This window comes from Bufo bufo, chromosome 1 (assembly GCF_905171765.1).
Source record: "Bufo bufo chromosome 1, aBufBuf1.1, whole genome shotgun sequence".
Classification (NCBI taxonomy): Eukaryota; Metazoa; Chordata; class Amphibia; order Anura; family Bufonidae; genus Bufo; species Bufo bufo.
This window is the reverse complement of record NC_053389.1, coordinates 336,481,119-336,497,139: the sequence shown is the minus strand read 5'-3', so window position 1 is coordinate 336,497,139 and position 16,021 is coordinate 336,481,119. Positions and strand designations below refer to the sequence as shown.

The 16,021-nt window shown below is 45.5% G+C and overlaps 1 pseudogene; it reads right to left on the bottom strand.

Annotated features, from left to right (window-relative positions):
* Window positions 1–15,626: 15,626 nt before the first annotated feature.
* On the bottom strand, window positions 15,627–15,805 carry LOC120987373 (annotated as a pseudogene).
* Between the last annotated feature and the right edge of the window lie 216 nt (window positions 15,806–16,021).

The window sequence follows — 16,021 nt, the reverse complement described above, 5'->3', positions numbered from 1 at the left end:
TTCATTGGAAGGGTTATGGTCCTGAGGAGAGGATGTGGGTTCCGGTGTCGGACATTAAAGCCACTCGCCTCATCAGGGCATTTCTTAGGGCTCATCCTGAGAAGGTGGGTCCTGGGTGTCCGGAGTTCACCCGTAGAGGGGGGGGGGGGGGGTACTGTCACTACCAGAGCTTTGAGACGTTCTCACAGCTCTGTTTCTCCACCCCTGTGATGATGTCACTACTAGAGCTTGGAGGAGTTCTCACTGCTCTGTTTCTCCGCCCCTGTGATGAAGTCTTTACTTTCTGTTTCCTTCCTCCCAGCTGTTCCTCCCGCGTTTGATTTCCCTGCCTTTAAAACACCCCTCCTCCTATTGTAGGGCGTGGATTATATTTTTCATTTCAGTTGTAGCTCTTGCTTGAGTATCTTCACTTGTAGCTATCAGTTCACTGGACCTGTGTTCTGCTGCAGCAAGCACTCCGGATATTGCCAGCTGTCCTTGGATCCGTCTTCTCTGCGGCTGCAGATCCTTCAGCTAAGTGTGCAGACATTGTTGTGTACCTGGTTATTTTCTGACTGGATCTGAGGTGGCCACGGTTCCCTCCATATACTGAGCAGGGCACCGGTGGCCATGCCCCTTCCACTATTGTAGGGGTTACAGTGGTCATCAGTCTTAGGTACGCGGGCATGCCTCGTTCCGCCATTTGGATGCGGGCATGTGCTTTAGCAGCATAGGGAGAGCTTTGAGGGTCTGACAGGGGTCACCCTTTATCCTCCCTAGTTTGGGTCCGGTCAGTAGCTCTTTTTACTGTGTATACTCTTGTTGTTCACCTACAGCCGTGACAGTATCCTGTCCAGCGTGACAACTACCTAAATGCACTATATAGAAAGTATATTATTGGTATATAACACCACTGCTTCAATCACTTTTCTGGGTGGGCAACTGGTATATTACACCAGTATTAAATGATATGTTCCAATGGCGTTTGTCACTATCTGCAGCTGTGGTAATGCAGCAAAATCACAAACCAATGCTGCACCACCCAAATGCACTATATAGAAAGTATATAATTGGTATATAACACCCCTGCTTCAATCAGTTTTTTGGGGGGGCAACTGGTAGATCAAATCAGAAGAAATAATTTGTTACAATAGCTTTTGGCACTCTGTGTAGCTGCAGTATCGCAGTATCACAGCACAACCGCACACAACTGCTGCACAATACAAAGGCACTATAATATACTTTCTATGTTAGAAAGTATATTACACCCCTCAGTAAGTCAAACCTATCAATAGCACACCTATACCAGTCCTGAAAATGACTTTTGTGGCCCTATTAGCTAGCGTTTGGTGTCCCTAACAGTCTGTCAATGCTCCACACAGCAACCTCTCCCTACACTGGCAAAATACTGAATATAGAATATATACACAAATTTAAGAGGGGCACTCTCTGCAGAAGGGAACACACATGAATCGTGGAATAGATTATCAATAGATAAATTAATTTAATTGGATATCTACACTGCAAAAAACATGGGCAATCCTTAAAATGTTAAAATATTGCATACAATAAAATCACATCAGTGTAAAATTTCTAAAAATCAATATATGTGAAGGAAATAAGTAATAGGTAAATCGTCCACCTTAAATATATATATCTCCTTGTTAGGGATAATGGGTCCTTAGTTATAGTATAGTTGTAATATCTTCAAAGAAGAGATAAAGGTGCACTCGTGCCGTTCCTTGATAACAATATGCAGTTTGAGCAGTCCAAAAATATATATACCGTTGTCCTATTACTGTAGGTCAAATCAACCTCAATAGTCCCTGGATCCGTAACTCTGGTGCGCTGTGTATATCTGCCAGCCGGCTGTAAGGTGCGCTAGTTGTATCCAGAGGTAAACATAAGTTAGCTTACCGGATTCTTAGGTGTCCTCCTCGCCCGCCGCCTGATTCTCGGCGTCTCTTGCCGGCCTCCCGCTCATATCCATTACTGATCTGTGGGTGTAGCCGCTGTTCCCTATTATCTATACCAAAATACTGAATATAAAATGGTGGCCAGATCAGGTTTATTTATAAGGTAGGGGTTATGTCCATGTGCTGAAACATCTCAATTGGCTGTCCTCTACCACCTGATGGATGTGTCATGGGTCAAAGTTCTTCACAATGTAAAAGAATATGGTGTCGGCGGACATTGCCATATGTTCGCCCGTTCGGCGAACAGCGAACGAGCAAAGTTTGCCGCAAAACTACCGCCTGGCGAACCACAAGGCGATCTCTAATGGCAGAGGCCTAAAGGTTTCTGGTGCAAGCAGAGGTCGCAGCAGAGTAAGGGGGTGTGGCAGCAGGAGTTGCAGCGAGAGGCCTGATCTTCCGGTGTCATCTAGCTGTCGTGTCTTGACCAGCAACCCAGCGGTTCTTGATTGGTTATCTAGGTCATCCACGTCATCCCAAGTGACATCAGACACCCCCAGCCAACAGTCAGTGGGTTCGTCAGACACAACCGTTAGTTAGCATGGCCTGGGAGCAGGCCCTATGCCCTCACCTGTCCTCATCCTGCCTGTGTCCTTTTCTGTTCCCTCACCGCTAGAAGTACTATATGCAGTAAGCTCAGCTCCACTTTTCAGCAAGGAAGAGCTACTAGAGGAGTCAGCAGCTACTGCCCAGCCAAGATCTGGAGAAGACATCCTCCGCTTCCTTCGCTAGGCGGGCAAGTAGTGATGAGGAGAGTGGCACGGGTGCTTGTATTGCGAGCAGTCAGGCTCGTGACAGAGAGACCGTTGAGGATGATGAAGCTGATAGAACTTGAGAACCGGGTGAAGAAGGGGCTTCATCATCAACAGGAGAAGAGGGTAACAGCTTTCCCGTCAGGCAGCGGCTGAGCCAGCAAGTCGCTAGCGTGGCCGCGAGTCAGCAGGGTGGCAACAGTGGGAGGTCGGGAGCCAAAGAGTCACGGGGTAGACCACCCGCCTTGCAGCTGCCTACCTGCCTGGAAAAGAAGTGGTGCACGAGTTCACGGAAGCAGCGGCGGTAGAAGTCAGCCATTGAGTAGTGTTGGCGGGAAAACCAGGTACTTGTCGGTATGGCAGTTTTTTGTGAAGGCACCGGAGGAGGTCAACATAGCCATATGTAAAATATGTGGGCAGAAGGTAAAGCAAGGCCAGGGTGCCAATGTTGGCCTTGCGTCAACATATGCAGCATCACCATAAAGTGGCCTGGGAGAACCATTTCTCCGATGAGGTGGTCCAGCCTGCCGCAGCATCACACAGTGGCACGCACCTGGTTTCAGTCAGTCAAGGCTCCACCACCTCAGCCGTAGGGAGCTGTCTGTCATTTCCATCTTCTGCTGGTCCAGAAGCTCCTGCTCCTACTCCTCGTCAGTCATTCTGTCAGCAATCGATCACCGAAGCGATTGCCAAGAGACAACAGTATGCGTGCACGCATCCAACGGCGCAGAAGCTAAACGTGCTCCTGTCCAAGCTGCTGGTGCTTTAGTGCCTCCCTTTCCAAGTGGTGGACTCTACACCTTTCAGAGAACTGATGTCTTGTGCCAAGTCAAGGTGCAGAGTCCCAAGCCATCATTTCTTTGCGAAAAAGGCAGTACCAGCCCAGCACAAACATGTAGAACAGAAGGTGTGCCAGGCCTTGACCCTGTTGGTGTCTGGCAAAGTGCACGACAGCGCCGACGTGTGGAGCTGTAACTACGGTCAGGGACTATACATGTCCTTTATGGCCCACTGGGCTGAATGTGGTTCCTGCACAGCCACAGCAGCAATTTGGCCAGGTCATGCCGCTTCCGCCTCCACGTTGTCACGCCGTTGGTCCTGCAACAATGTCCGCCTCTGCCTCCTCATCCTCCAGCATGTCCTCAGCCTCCACTGCAGGGACAAGTCACAGTGCTCCACCAACATACCACATGTGCAGGGCACGGCGGTGTAACGCTGATCTGTACCTCATTTCCCTGGGCGAACGGAGTCACACAGGGGAGGAACTGCTCTGTGTGATTCATCAATAAATCGAATGCTGGTGTCACGATACTAGTGGAATACTGCTGCAATCCAATGCCAGGGACTAGGCCCAAACACAGGAGGCACCAGAGTCTAGAAGAGGAGGTATCAGGAATGGAGATGAAGGCAGGGATCCATACACACCGTGGCAGTATGCAGTGAAGACGAAGGCATGGATCCAAACACACCATGTCAGTATACAGTAAAGATGTAAGCAGGGATCCAGACGAGAGGTCAGGGAGAAACCCAGCGAGCGGTCAGCAGGTGTCCAGGAGTAGCAGGGTAAACCACAAGGAGGAGGAACAAACCAGAGAGAAAGGTCCAGGCGAGAGGACTGCACAAGCAGGAGCTAAAAACACAATACTCAAGCAATGAGTAACAGGCTTGAGAGGTTTATATATGGAACAGGAAGTAAGATGGCACCCAGCCGAGACACAATCCACCATCTTGACTGAGGGAAAACTTAAGGGCAAGACAGTCTGAACTACACAGACATGGCAGGATGATTCCTAACACCTGTCTTTTTCCGTGACAAATGAAAATCTGAACCATGGAGACTGACAACATGTTCAATCTGGTTGTCAAGTGGTTCCTGAAGTCTTCCACCCATCTGCAAGACATACTAAAAATGGCCAGGAAATTTTGCATGCACTTCAGCCACTCGTACATCGCAAAGCACACTAATGTGAAGGGGGCACAATGGGCATTTGTACTATGGAGGGGGCACAGAGCCAGAGGGCATTACTACAATGAAGGGGGCACAGTGAGCATTATTACTGTGAAGGGGGCACAGTGGGCATTATTACTGTGAAGGGGGCACAATGAGCATTATTACTGTGAAGGGGGCACAATGGGGATTTCTACTATGGAGGGGGCAGAGGGGGCATTACTAGCACAGTGGGTATTCCTACTATTAAGTGGGCACAATGGGCATTATTACTGTGAAGGGGGCACAATGGGCATTATTACTGTGAAGGGGGCACAATGGGCATTATTACTATAAATGGGGCACAGTGGGCATTATTACTATAAATGGGGCACAATGAAGATTATTACTATGAAGGGGACACAATAGGGATTATTATTGCGAAGGGGCCACATAGAGGGCATTAAAACTGTGAAAGGGGCACAGAGAGGGCATAACTACTGTGAGAGGGCACAATGTGGCCATAACTACTGTGAGGGGGCACACATCTGTACAAAAGTACTGTGAAGGTTGTACAATGATGGCAATACTACTGTGAGAGGTACAAGTATTGGGGGGGGGGGGTGCCAGAGAAAGGACCTGCCCCAGATGCCAAACACCCTAGGCACGCCACTGGGGCCCCTGGTACCCCAGTCTGACACTGATTATCTGTTTTTCTTCTTCATAAAAGCCAGATAATTTAGACTAACACATCCAAAGTCTCAGGTGCACATCCATAAAGCTAGCATGCACACAGCAAACAATATATTGCAGCACACGGTTATACTGTACATGCAAACAAAAGATCTATGGACTAATCTTAATTGTATTGTTGCTATACATGAAAAATAGAAGCTCTTTGGGCACATTAGTTCTTCATAACAATACAATTTAAAGAATTATTGAAATAATTGCCATTTCGTATTTAATCTTTGTTTCTGCATCCATTAAGATAATAATCTAATAATTAAAAACATGCCAATTTTTATACTATAAAAGTTGCCCACATCCACATTGTTTGAAAATGTCATTAACCCAATTTATTCTTACAGAAAAAATGTCAAATATTTAATGCCAATATGTGGGGACATTTATCTTCCTTGTAGACAAAGCCATACGTAAACTTATGGATGGCATTAATCATGTGAAGCTGAAATTTTATAATAACCTGTCTAAACCTGAGAAGAAGCAATGCAGAGAAATAGAACAAATTATCGGTAAGTCAGTACACTTGGAAGAAGGTTTATCTACAGACAGGTAAATATCTAATTAAAAATGATGTAAAGTTAATCCTTAACCTTACATTACTGGTAAAAGTCAATTAGTCTTGAAGTTTTAATGCTTATTAAAACTACATTTTTGATGTCTCCATTTGTTCAATCTTTGATTTATTTTTGAAAGCTATAATTCCAATATTCAATGAAATTGCATTTAGGAAAATATAATTCTTTGACAGTAGATATTTTCCAAAATTAAGAGGGTATTCCTACTTTATATTTTATGCCACGACTTTATGCCACAATTTACTGATATTCATGGTTCAACTGTAGCTGTTTAACCCCTTAAGGACCCATGACGTACATGTACGTCATATCTGGCCGTGACTTAAGGACCAGTGACATACATATACGTCATGCTGATCTGGCTGGTGCAGGAGCTGCGCCCGCCCGAACAGCGGCAGGGGTCCGGCAGTCACTGATAGCCGAACCCCTGCTGTATGCGCCGGCATCAGTGAAAACACTGATGCAGGAGCATTAACCCTCGCACTGCCACTGTTAGCACTGACCGCGGCACGTGCGGGATCCTGCCGGGTGCGGGGTAGCCATTGGGTCCATGCGCTGCTGTGACGGGGACCCGATGGCAGGGAAGGCAGCCTAATGTGGCTGCCTTCTGTGACAGCCTGTGAGATCCAGCCCCCTGGATCTGACAGGCAGGAAGCTATAAGTGTATTACAGTGTGTAATAGTGTTGGGCAGAATATTAGAATAGCGAATATTAATCGTGAATATCGGCACTTCGGGTATTCGCAAATATTTAGAATATAGTGCTGTATATTCGGATTTTCAAATATTCAAGATTTTTGCTTGTGGGCCAATGAGAAGGCTGCAATGTCTTTGACTGAGCTTAGCAACATCCCTAGCAACCAATAGGAAAGTTGCCTACCCCTTACCATATAAGAACCTCCCCAGCAGCCATTTTCTGTCGTTTTTTAAAGTTGTGTTAATTCATAGTTAATTCACATATGTGTTAATTCATAGTTTTGATGCCTTCAGTGTGAATCTACAATTTTCATAGTCATGAAAATAAAGAAAACTCTTTGAATGAGAAGGTGTGTCCAAACTTTTGGTCTGTACTGTATATATATATATATATATATATATATTACAGATAGTGGGAGATAGTCAGTGTAGGTTATATTGTGATATAGTGTAGCTGTTGCAGTTCAGTGTGTTAGGTAGTGCGAAAGGTTCTGCTGTCAATACATACATGCTACAGACATAGTGCTGTGATGTCACAACAATACATAGTGCACCAATCAGTCAAATGTAGTCAGACCTGCTAAAATGTGAAGTTTCACTTATTGTGCCAAAATATGCGCATCATTAAATGCTGATTAGCGCAATCGCGAATATATTGGAGCACTCTATCTGCATATAAAGCCATTTTTAATGTTCTGCCATGGCAACCATTTTCTCCAGTCTCAGGAAACTTATAGCAGCTTGGAAAATGTAGCAAAAGTGACCCACGCCTGCATTGCGCGCGCTTTACGCTAATATTACACTGCCGATTTTCACAATCAAAAAAATAATAGCAAATTCTCGATATATATTCTACTAAATATTTGTGAAATATCGCAAATAGAATATTGCCCATGCGACTCATCACTAGTGTGTAATACACTTACAGCCAATGAATTGCAATACAGAAGTATTGTAATGCATTGTAAAGGGGATCAGACCACCAAAAGTTGAAGTCCCAGAGTGGGACAAAAAATTTTGTGAAAAACATCCTTTTCCCAAAATAAAGTAAAAAAAAAAAATTTTTAAAAATAGGGAAAAAAGAAAAGTAAACATATAAGGTATCGCCACGTCCGTATCAACTGTCTCTAAAAAAAAAAAAAATCACATGACCTAACCACTCAGATGAAAAAAGTCAAAAATAAAAAAATTTAAAATTGTGCTAAAAATACTGTTTTTGTCACCTTACATCACTAAAAGTGCAACACCAAGTGACTAAAAAGGTGTTTGCCCCCCAAAATAGGGCCAACATAACCGTCACCTCATCCCGCAAATAATTAGACCCTACCTAAGACAATTGCCCAAAAAAAAATAAAAAAAAAATATGGCTCTCAGAATATGGAGACACTAAAACATGATTATTATTTTTTTTGTTTCAAAAATGATATTATTGTGTAAAATTTTAATAAATAAAAAAGTAGACACATTAGGTATCGCCGTGTCCGTACCAACCTGCTCTATAAAAATACCACATGACCTAACTCCTCAGGTGAACACCGTAAAAAAGATAAAATTAAAACTATCAAAAAATCTATTTTTTGTCACCTTACGTCATAAAAAGTGTAATAGCAAGCGATCAAAAAGTTATATGCACTCCAAAGTAGTGCTAATCAAACTGTAATCTTATCCCACAAAAAATATACCCTACCTAACTTGTGTAAAACTTAAATAAATAGAAAAAGTATACATATTAGGTATTACCATTTCCGGAAATGACCTGCTCTATAAAAAAATATCATGACCTAACCCCTCAGATGGACACCGCAAAAAAAATATGAAATAAAAACGGAGTTAAAAAAGCAATTTTTTGTCAACTTACATCACAAAAAGTGTAATACCAAGCGATCAAAAAGTAATACACACCCCAAAATCATACCATTCTAACCATCATCTCATCTCGCAAAAAATTAGAACCTACCTAGGACAATCGCCCTAGCAATTATAAAACTATGGCTCTCAGAATATGGAGACACTAAAACATGATTTTCATTGTTTCAAAAATGCTGTCATTGTGTAAAACTTACATAAATAATTAAAAAGTATACATATTAGGAATCGCCGCGTCTGTAAGAAGCTGCTGTTTAAAAATATCATATAAAACACAGAGAGAGAATGCACCAAACAGAAATGCTACTGACTATACTGGAAAGTCATAAATGCAGGTATTAAAAGCTGAGACTTTCGCCAATATATTCCAGTCAGGAAAATATCGGAGCCCATCATGCATCACGTCACGGTCACTCAGCATGGCAGAGGGTCCTACCACTGCTCTAACTATGGTGTGAACAAGGTCTGAGGGTGATGTAATCAAGCTCACAGCCAAGCTTCCACACAACCGCCCAGCAAGAATACTGGTGCAATGTGAACAAAGCCATACTGTGAGCCACACCCTTGTCAGACCATGTGATGGAGGTTAACAGGTGCAAAAGAGTGTTAGAATGCCAGGTAAAGGCACACACACTACATATCAAACAAGACAGAATTACAGAAAATATAGTGGCAATTCTGGGGGAGCTGCTCAACCCCTAACACTGTGGCGTGTCTTTCATTGGGAGAGCAGCTCGACCGCATGTGGACCGCAGTAATCGACTATCCCCAGCAAAATATGCATACAATGGAGGATGTCGGCGAGGTCCACATGCACCACAAGAGCAAACTACACAGAATGTAGCAAATAATCATATAAAACACAGAGAGAGAATGCACCAAACAGAAATGCTACTGACTATACTGGGAAGTCATAAATGCAGGTATTAAAAGCTGAGACTTTCGCCAATATATTAACCTGTTAACCTCCATCACATGGTCTGACATGGGTGTGGCTCACAGTATGGCTTTGTTCACATTGCACCAGTATTCTTGCTGGGCGATTGTGTGGAAGCTTGGCTGTGAGCTTGATTACATCACCCTCAGACCTTGTTCACACCATAGTTAGAGCAGTGGTAGGACCCTCTGCCATGCTGAGTGACTGTGACGTGGTGCATGATGGGCTCCGATATTTTCCTGACTGGAATATATTGGCGAAAGTCTCAGCTTTTAATACCTGCATTTATGACTTCCCAGTATAGTCAGTAGCATTTCTGTTTGGTGCATGCATTCTCTCTCTGTGTTTTATATGATTATTTGCTACATTCTGTGTAGTTTGCTCTTGTGGTGCATGTGGACCGCGCCGACATCCTCCATTGTATGCATATTTTGCTGGGGATAGTCGATTACTGCGGTCCACATGCGGTCGGGCTGCTCCCCCAATAAAAGACACGCCACAGTGTTAGGGGTTGAGCAGCTCCTCCAGAATTGCCACTATATTTTCTGTGTTTCTGTCTTGTTTAAAAATATCACATGATCTAACTAGAGATGTCCCGAACTATTCGCCGGCGAACAGTTCCCGGCGAACATAGCTTGTTCGCGTTCGCCGCGGCAGGCAAACATATTCGAGGTTCGGTCCGCCCCCTATTCGTCATCATTGAGTAAACTTTGACCCTGTACCTCACAGTCAGCAGACACATTCCAGCCAATCAGCATCATACCCTCACTCCCAGACCCTCCCACCTCCTGGACAGCATCCATTTTAGATTCATTCGGAAGCTGCATTCTTAGTGAGAGGAGGGACAGTGTAGCTGCTGCTGATTTAATAGGGAAATCGATAGCTAGGCTAGTGTATTCAGTGTCCACTACAGTCCTGAAAGACTCATCTGATCTCTGCTGTAAGGACAGCACCCCAAAAAGCCCTAAAACATCAGTCAGCTTTTTTTCATGTGTAATCTAATTGCAGTTTCCTGCCAGCGTATGTGTCAGGCTCACAGCGTATACTGTGCCCATTTGCCCAGTGCCACCACTCATATCTGGTGTCACAGTAGCTTGCATTTAAAAAAAAAAAAAAAAACTTTTTTGACTGTGAAATAATAGCAGTCAGTTGCCTTAACGTGTGTGTGTTTCAGGCTCTGCCAGTGCACAGTTTCATACCAGTGCAACTCATATCTGGTGTCACAGTAGTTTACAACTAAAAAATAAATACAATTTTGACTGTGAAATAATAGCAGTCAGTTGCCTTAACGCGTGTGTGTTTCAGGCCCTGCCAGTGCACAGTGTCACACCAGTGCAACTCATATCTGGTGTCACAGTAGTTTACATTAAAAAATATATATATACAATTTTGACTGTGAAATAATAGCAGTCAGTTGCCTTAATGTGTGTGTGTTTCAGGCCCTGCCAGTGCACATTGTCACATCAGTATAACTCATATCTGGTGTCACAGTAGTTTACATAAATAAAAAAAACTACAATTTTGACTGTAATAGATTGAATAGCAGTTAGTTGTCTGCAAGCGTGTGTGTCAGGCCTACAGCATCTACTCTGCCAACTTCTGCCAGTGCACAGTGCCACTCATATCTGGTGTCACAGTAGCTTGCACGCATAGTACAACTAAACTAATAAAAAAAAAAATGACAGGCAGAGGCAGGCCACCCCGCACCGTGATGTGATGTGGTGCTGTGATTCCCTTTGGCCCTAGAATAATGCCCAGTGTTCAGAGGCCACGTACCCTGAACTCGAAAAGTTCTGAGGACATAGTTGACTGGCTAACACAGGACACCCAATCTTCTACAGCTTCCGCTCGGAACCTTAACGCACCAACCTCCTCCAGCTCAGCTTCGGGCACCTCTCATGTTACCACTCGCCCGCCTGCCGCCACCACCAACACTAGCACCACAGCCGCTTCACTTGATCTGTCAGAGGAGTTATTTACACATCAGTTGGAAAAAATGAGTGATGCGCAACCATTATTGCCAGAGGATGTAGATAACAGGGATATGTCTCAGTCAGGCAGCATTACACACATGGACGTACGATGTGATGATGATGATGTTGTACCCGCTGCTGCTTCCTTTGCTGAGTTGTCAGATACAAATGAAGCGGTTGATGATGACGATGTGTCCGTGGCTGTCACGTGGGTGCCCGCTTGAAGAGAAGAAGAACAGGGGGAAAGTTCAGATGGGGAGACAGAGAGGAGGAGGAGACGAGTTGGAAGCAGGGGGAGGTCGTCGCAAGGAGCTAGTGGCACAGTCAGACAACATGCATCGGCACCCGGGGTCAGCCAGACAGCATGCCAATCAACGCATGCTGTTGCCACCACCAGAATGCCGTCATTGCAGAGATCAGCAGTGTGGCATTTTTTTTGTGTGTCTGCCTCTGACACCAGCGATGCCATTTGCAACCTGTGCCAAAAGAAACTGAGTCGTGGGAAGTCCAACACCCACCTAGGTACAACTGCTTTGCGAAGGCACATGATCTAAAATTACAAACGCCTATGGGATCAACACATGAGTACAAGCAGCACACAAACTCAAAGCCGCCATCCTCCTCCTGGTCCAGCATCTTCAGCCACGTCAACCACTGCTGTCCTCCTTGCCACCTCTCAACCATCCGCCACTCTGTCTCTCGCCTTGAGCAGTTCCTGCTCATCTGCCCACAGTCAGGTGTCTGTCAAGGACATGTTTGAGCGTAGGAAGCCAATGTCACAAAGTCACCCCCTTGCCCGGCGTCTGACAGCTGGCTTGTCGGAACTCTTAGCCAGCCAGCTTTTACCATACAAGCTGGTGGAGTCTGAGGTCTTCCAAAAATTTGTAGCTATTGGGACACCGCAGTGGAAGGTACACAATTTCTTTGCACAAAAGGCAATCCCCAACCTGTACTCGATTGTGCAAAAGGAAGTAATGGAATGTCTGGCACACAGTGTTGGGGCAAAGGTCCATCTGACCACTGATACCTGGTCTGCAAAGCACGGTCAGGGCAGGTATATCACCTACACTGCGCATTGGGTAAACCTGCTGACGGCTGCCAAGCATGTAATGCGTGGCTCTGCAGAGGAGTTGGTGACACCCCCACGACTTGCAGGCAGGCCTGCTGCCACCTCCTCTACTCCTCCTACTCCATCCTCTTCCATAACTTTCTCGGCTGAGTCCTCCTCTGCTGCTGCGTCTTGCTCCACATCAACGGCACCCCCCCCCAGCTCCCCAGGGGCTATTCCACATCCTGGATACGACAGTGTCACGCTGTCTTGGGGTTGACTTGCTGAAAGCTGAGAGTCACACCAGACCAGCACTCCTGTCCACCCTGAACGCACAGGTGGATCAGTAGCTGACTCCGCACCAACTGGAGATCGGCAAATTGGTGTGTGACAACGGAAGCAATTTGTTGGCGGCATTGAATTTGGGCAAGTTGACACATGTGCCGTGCATGGCACATGTGTTGAATATGATTGTACAATGCTTTGTGCATAAGTACCCAGGCTTACAGGACGTCCTCAAGCAGGACAGGAAGGTGTGTGGCCATTTCAGGCGTTCCTACACGGCCATGGCGCACTTTTCAGATATCCAGCGGCAAAACAACATGCCAGTGAGGCGCTTGATTTGCGACAGCCCGACACGTTGGAATTCAACACTCCTAATGTTTGACCGCCTGCTCCAACAAGAAAAAGCCGTCAACGAGTATTTGTATGACCGGGGTGCTAGGACAGCCTCTGCGGAACTGGGATTTTTTTTGACACGTTACTGGACGATCTTGCACAATGCCTGTAGGCTCATGCGTCCTTTTGAGGAGGTGACAAACCTAGTCAGGCACCATCAGCAACATCATCCCATTTGTTTTCTTCCTGGAGCGTGCCCTGCGAAGAGTGCTGGATCAGGCCGTAGATGAGCGTGAAGAGGAAGAGGAAGCGTTGTGGTCACCATCACCACCAGAAACAGCCTTATCAGCATCGTTTGCTGGACCTGTGGCAACGCTGGAAGAGGAGTGTGAGGAAGAGGAGTCAGATGAGGAATGTGGCTTTGAGGAGGAGGAGGAAGACCAACCACAGCATGCATCCCAGGGTGCTCGTTGTCACCTATCTGGTACCCGTGGTGTTGTACGTGGCTGGGGGGAAGAACAGACTTTCAGTGAGATCACTGAGGACGAGGAACAGGACATGAGTAGCTCGGCATCCAACCTTGTGCAAATGGGGTCTTTCATGCTGTCGTGCCTGTTGAGGGACCCTCGTATAAAAAGGCTGAAGGAGAACGACCTGTACTGGGTGGCCACGCTACTAGACCCCCAGTATAAGCAGAAAGTGCCTGAAATGTTACCGAATTACCGCAAGTCAGAAATGATGCAGCAGTTCCAAAATAAATTAAAAAGTATGCTTTACACAGCGTATAAAGGTGATGTCACAGCACAACGGGAATCTAACAGGGGAAGAGGTGAAAATAATCCTCCTACCACGACCACGCCGGCAAGGACAGGACGCTTTACAGACGTGATGTTGATAAAGGACATGCAGAGCTTTTTAAGTCCTACGCATCGCCACAGCCCTTCGGGGTCCACCCTCAGAGAACGACTCGACCGACAAGTAGCAGACTACCTCGCCTTAACTGCAGATAGCGACACTCTGAGGAGCGATGAACCCCTTGACTACTGGGTGTGCAGGCTTGACCTGTGGCCTGAGCTATCCCAATTTGCAATAGAACTTCTGGCCTGCCCCGCTTCAAGTGTCCTGTCAGAAAGGACCTTCAGTGCAGCAGGAGGTATTGCCACTGAGAAGAGAAGTTGCCTAGGTCAAAAAAGTCTAGATTACCTCTCCTTTATTAAGATGAATGAGGCATGGATCCCGAATGGACTGACAGTGGGCGATACATTTGACTAAAAAAGGCCTGGTGATGAGATGAGCTGCCTTGGGCTAAAAATGGTCCACACGCTGCTGTATTTTATCTCTGCATGCCGGATGACTTGCGTGACTTATCTGCCATCAACTAGGGTTCAAGCCAAAATGTTTTAGTGCACTTTCTGCCTGGAAAACATCAATTTTTCTGGCCGCTGCTACAGCAGCGGCTGCAACAATACCTAATTTTTCAGGCATGTGTACATGCCTAATTTTTCTGGCCTCTGGTGCTGCACTGTGGCTGCAAAAACAAAACAAAAAAAAAGGCACATACATGTGTCAATTCCCCTTCGTGATCGTTACCTTGTTGTGGTATAGGGGCTTGCGTATCACAATGAAGCAACCACCTCGATGAGTGTGTTGGCATTGGCAATGTTGGCACACCCCAGATGATAAGGTCGTTGCTTCATTGTGAACAGACCAAAAGCGATCGGCTGGATAATTTTGCATAGACAAAACATTAATTTTCTCTGTGATCATCTAAGGTGATCATTAAAGCCTACTAGGCCAACAATGGGCCCACAATGCAGAATTTTCTGGGTCACTTAACTGTCACTGAACTACCTCAGCACGACCATAGGCTTTGAAAAACCCCCATCGCCTGCAATCTCCCAAACGTGCGCACGAGCACAGTCATCACTACACCAAGATTGACGCATAGAGGAAAAAAATTCATGTCATGAGTGTGTCAACTATTGACAACTCTTTGGGGTTGTCTAAACTCTATTCCATACACGTCCCCTGAAAGGGACGTAACAGGGATTAAACTGATAGGAATAGTACTACTTAACATACCACTCATATCTGGTTGCACAGTACATTGCACGGCGCACGCGCAGTGCCCCAAATTGGAACTAGGATGACCAACCAAGCATCTTTTTCCATCTCCCGGTTCCTAAAATCTATTTCATACACCGGCCCCTGATAGGGGACGTAACAGGGATTAAACTGATAGGAATAGTTACTACTTAACACACCTAATTATAATAATAATAATAATAGGGGACGTAACAGGGAATAAACTGATAGGAATAGTACTACTTAAACACACCACTCATATTGGGATTGCACAGTACATTACACGGCGCACGCGAGGGTGCCCCAAATTGGAAGTAAGAGGACCGACCAAGCATCTTTTACCATCTCCCGGGTCCTAAAATCTATTCCATACACGTCTCCTGATAGGGGACGTAACAGGGATTGAACTGATAGGAATAGTACTACTTAAACACACCACTCATATCTGGCGGCACAGTACATTGCAAGGCGTACGCGCAGTGCCCCAAATTGGAAGTAAGAGGACCGACCAAGCATCTTTTTCCATCTCCCGGTTCCTAAAATCTATTCCATACACCGGCCCCTGATAGGGGACAAAACAGAGATTAAACTGTTAAGAACAGATTTTTTTTAATAAAAAAAAAAAGAGGACAGCCTCTGCGGAGTTGGGTATTTTTTTGCCGCGTTACTGAACGCTCATGCACAATGGCTGTAGGCTCATGTGTCCTTTTGCGGAGGTGACAGTCAAACCCAAGGCAACTGGATTAGTAGAACTACAGGTAGCAGCACTCTGCTAGTCAATTGCACAAAGATATAAGCAAACACTGAAAAAATAACTGCTTGGTGGCCATACTTACTGCAAATGCA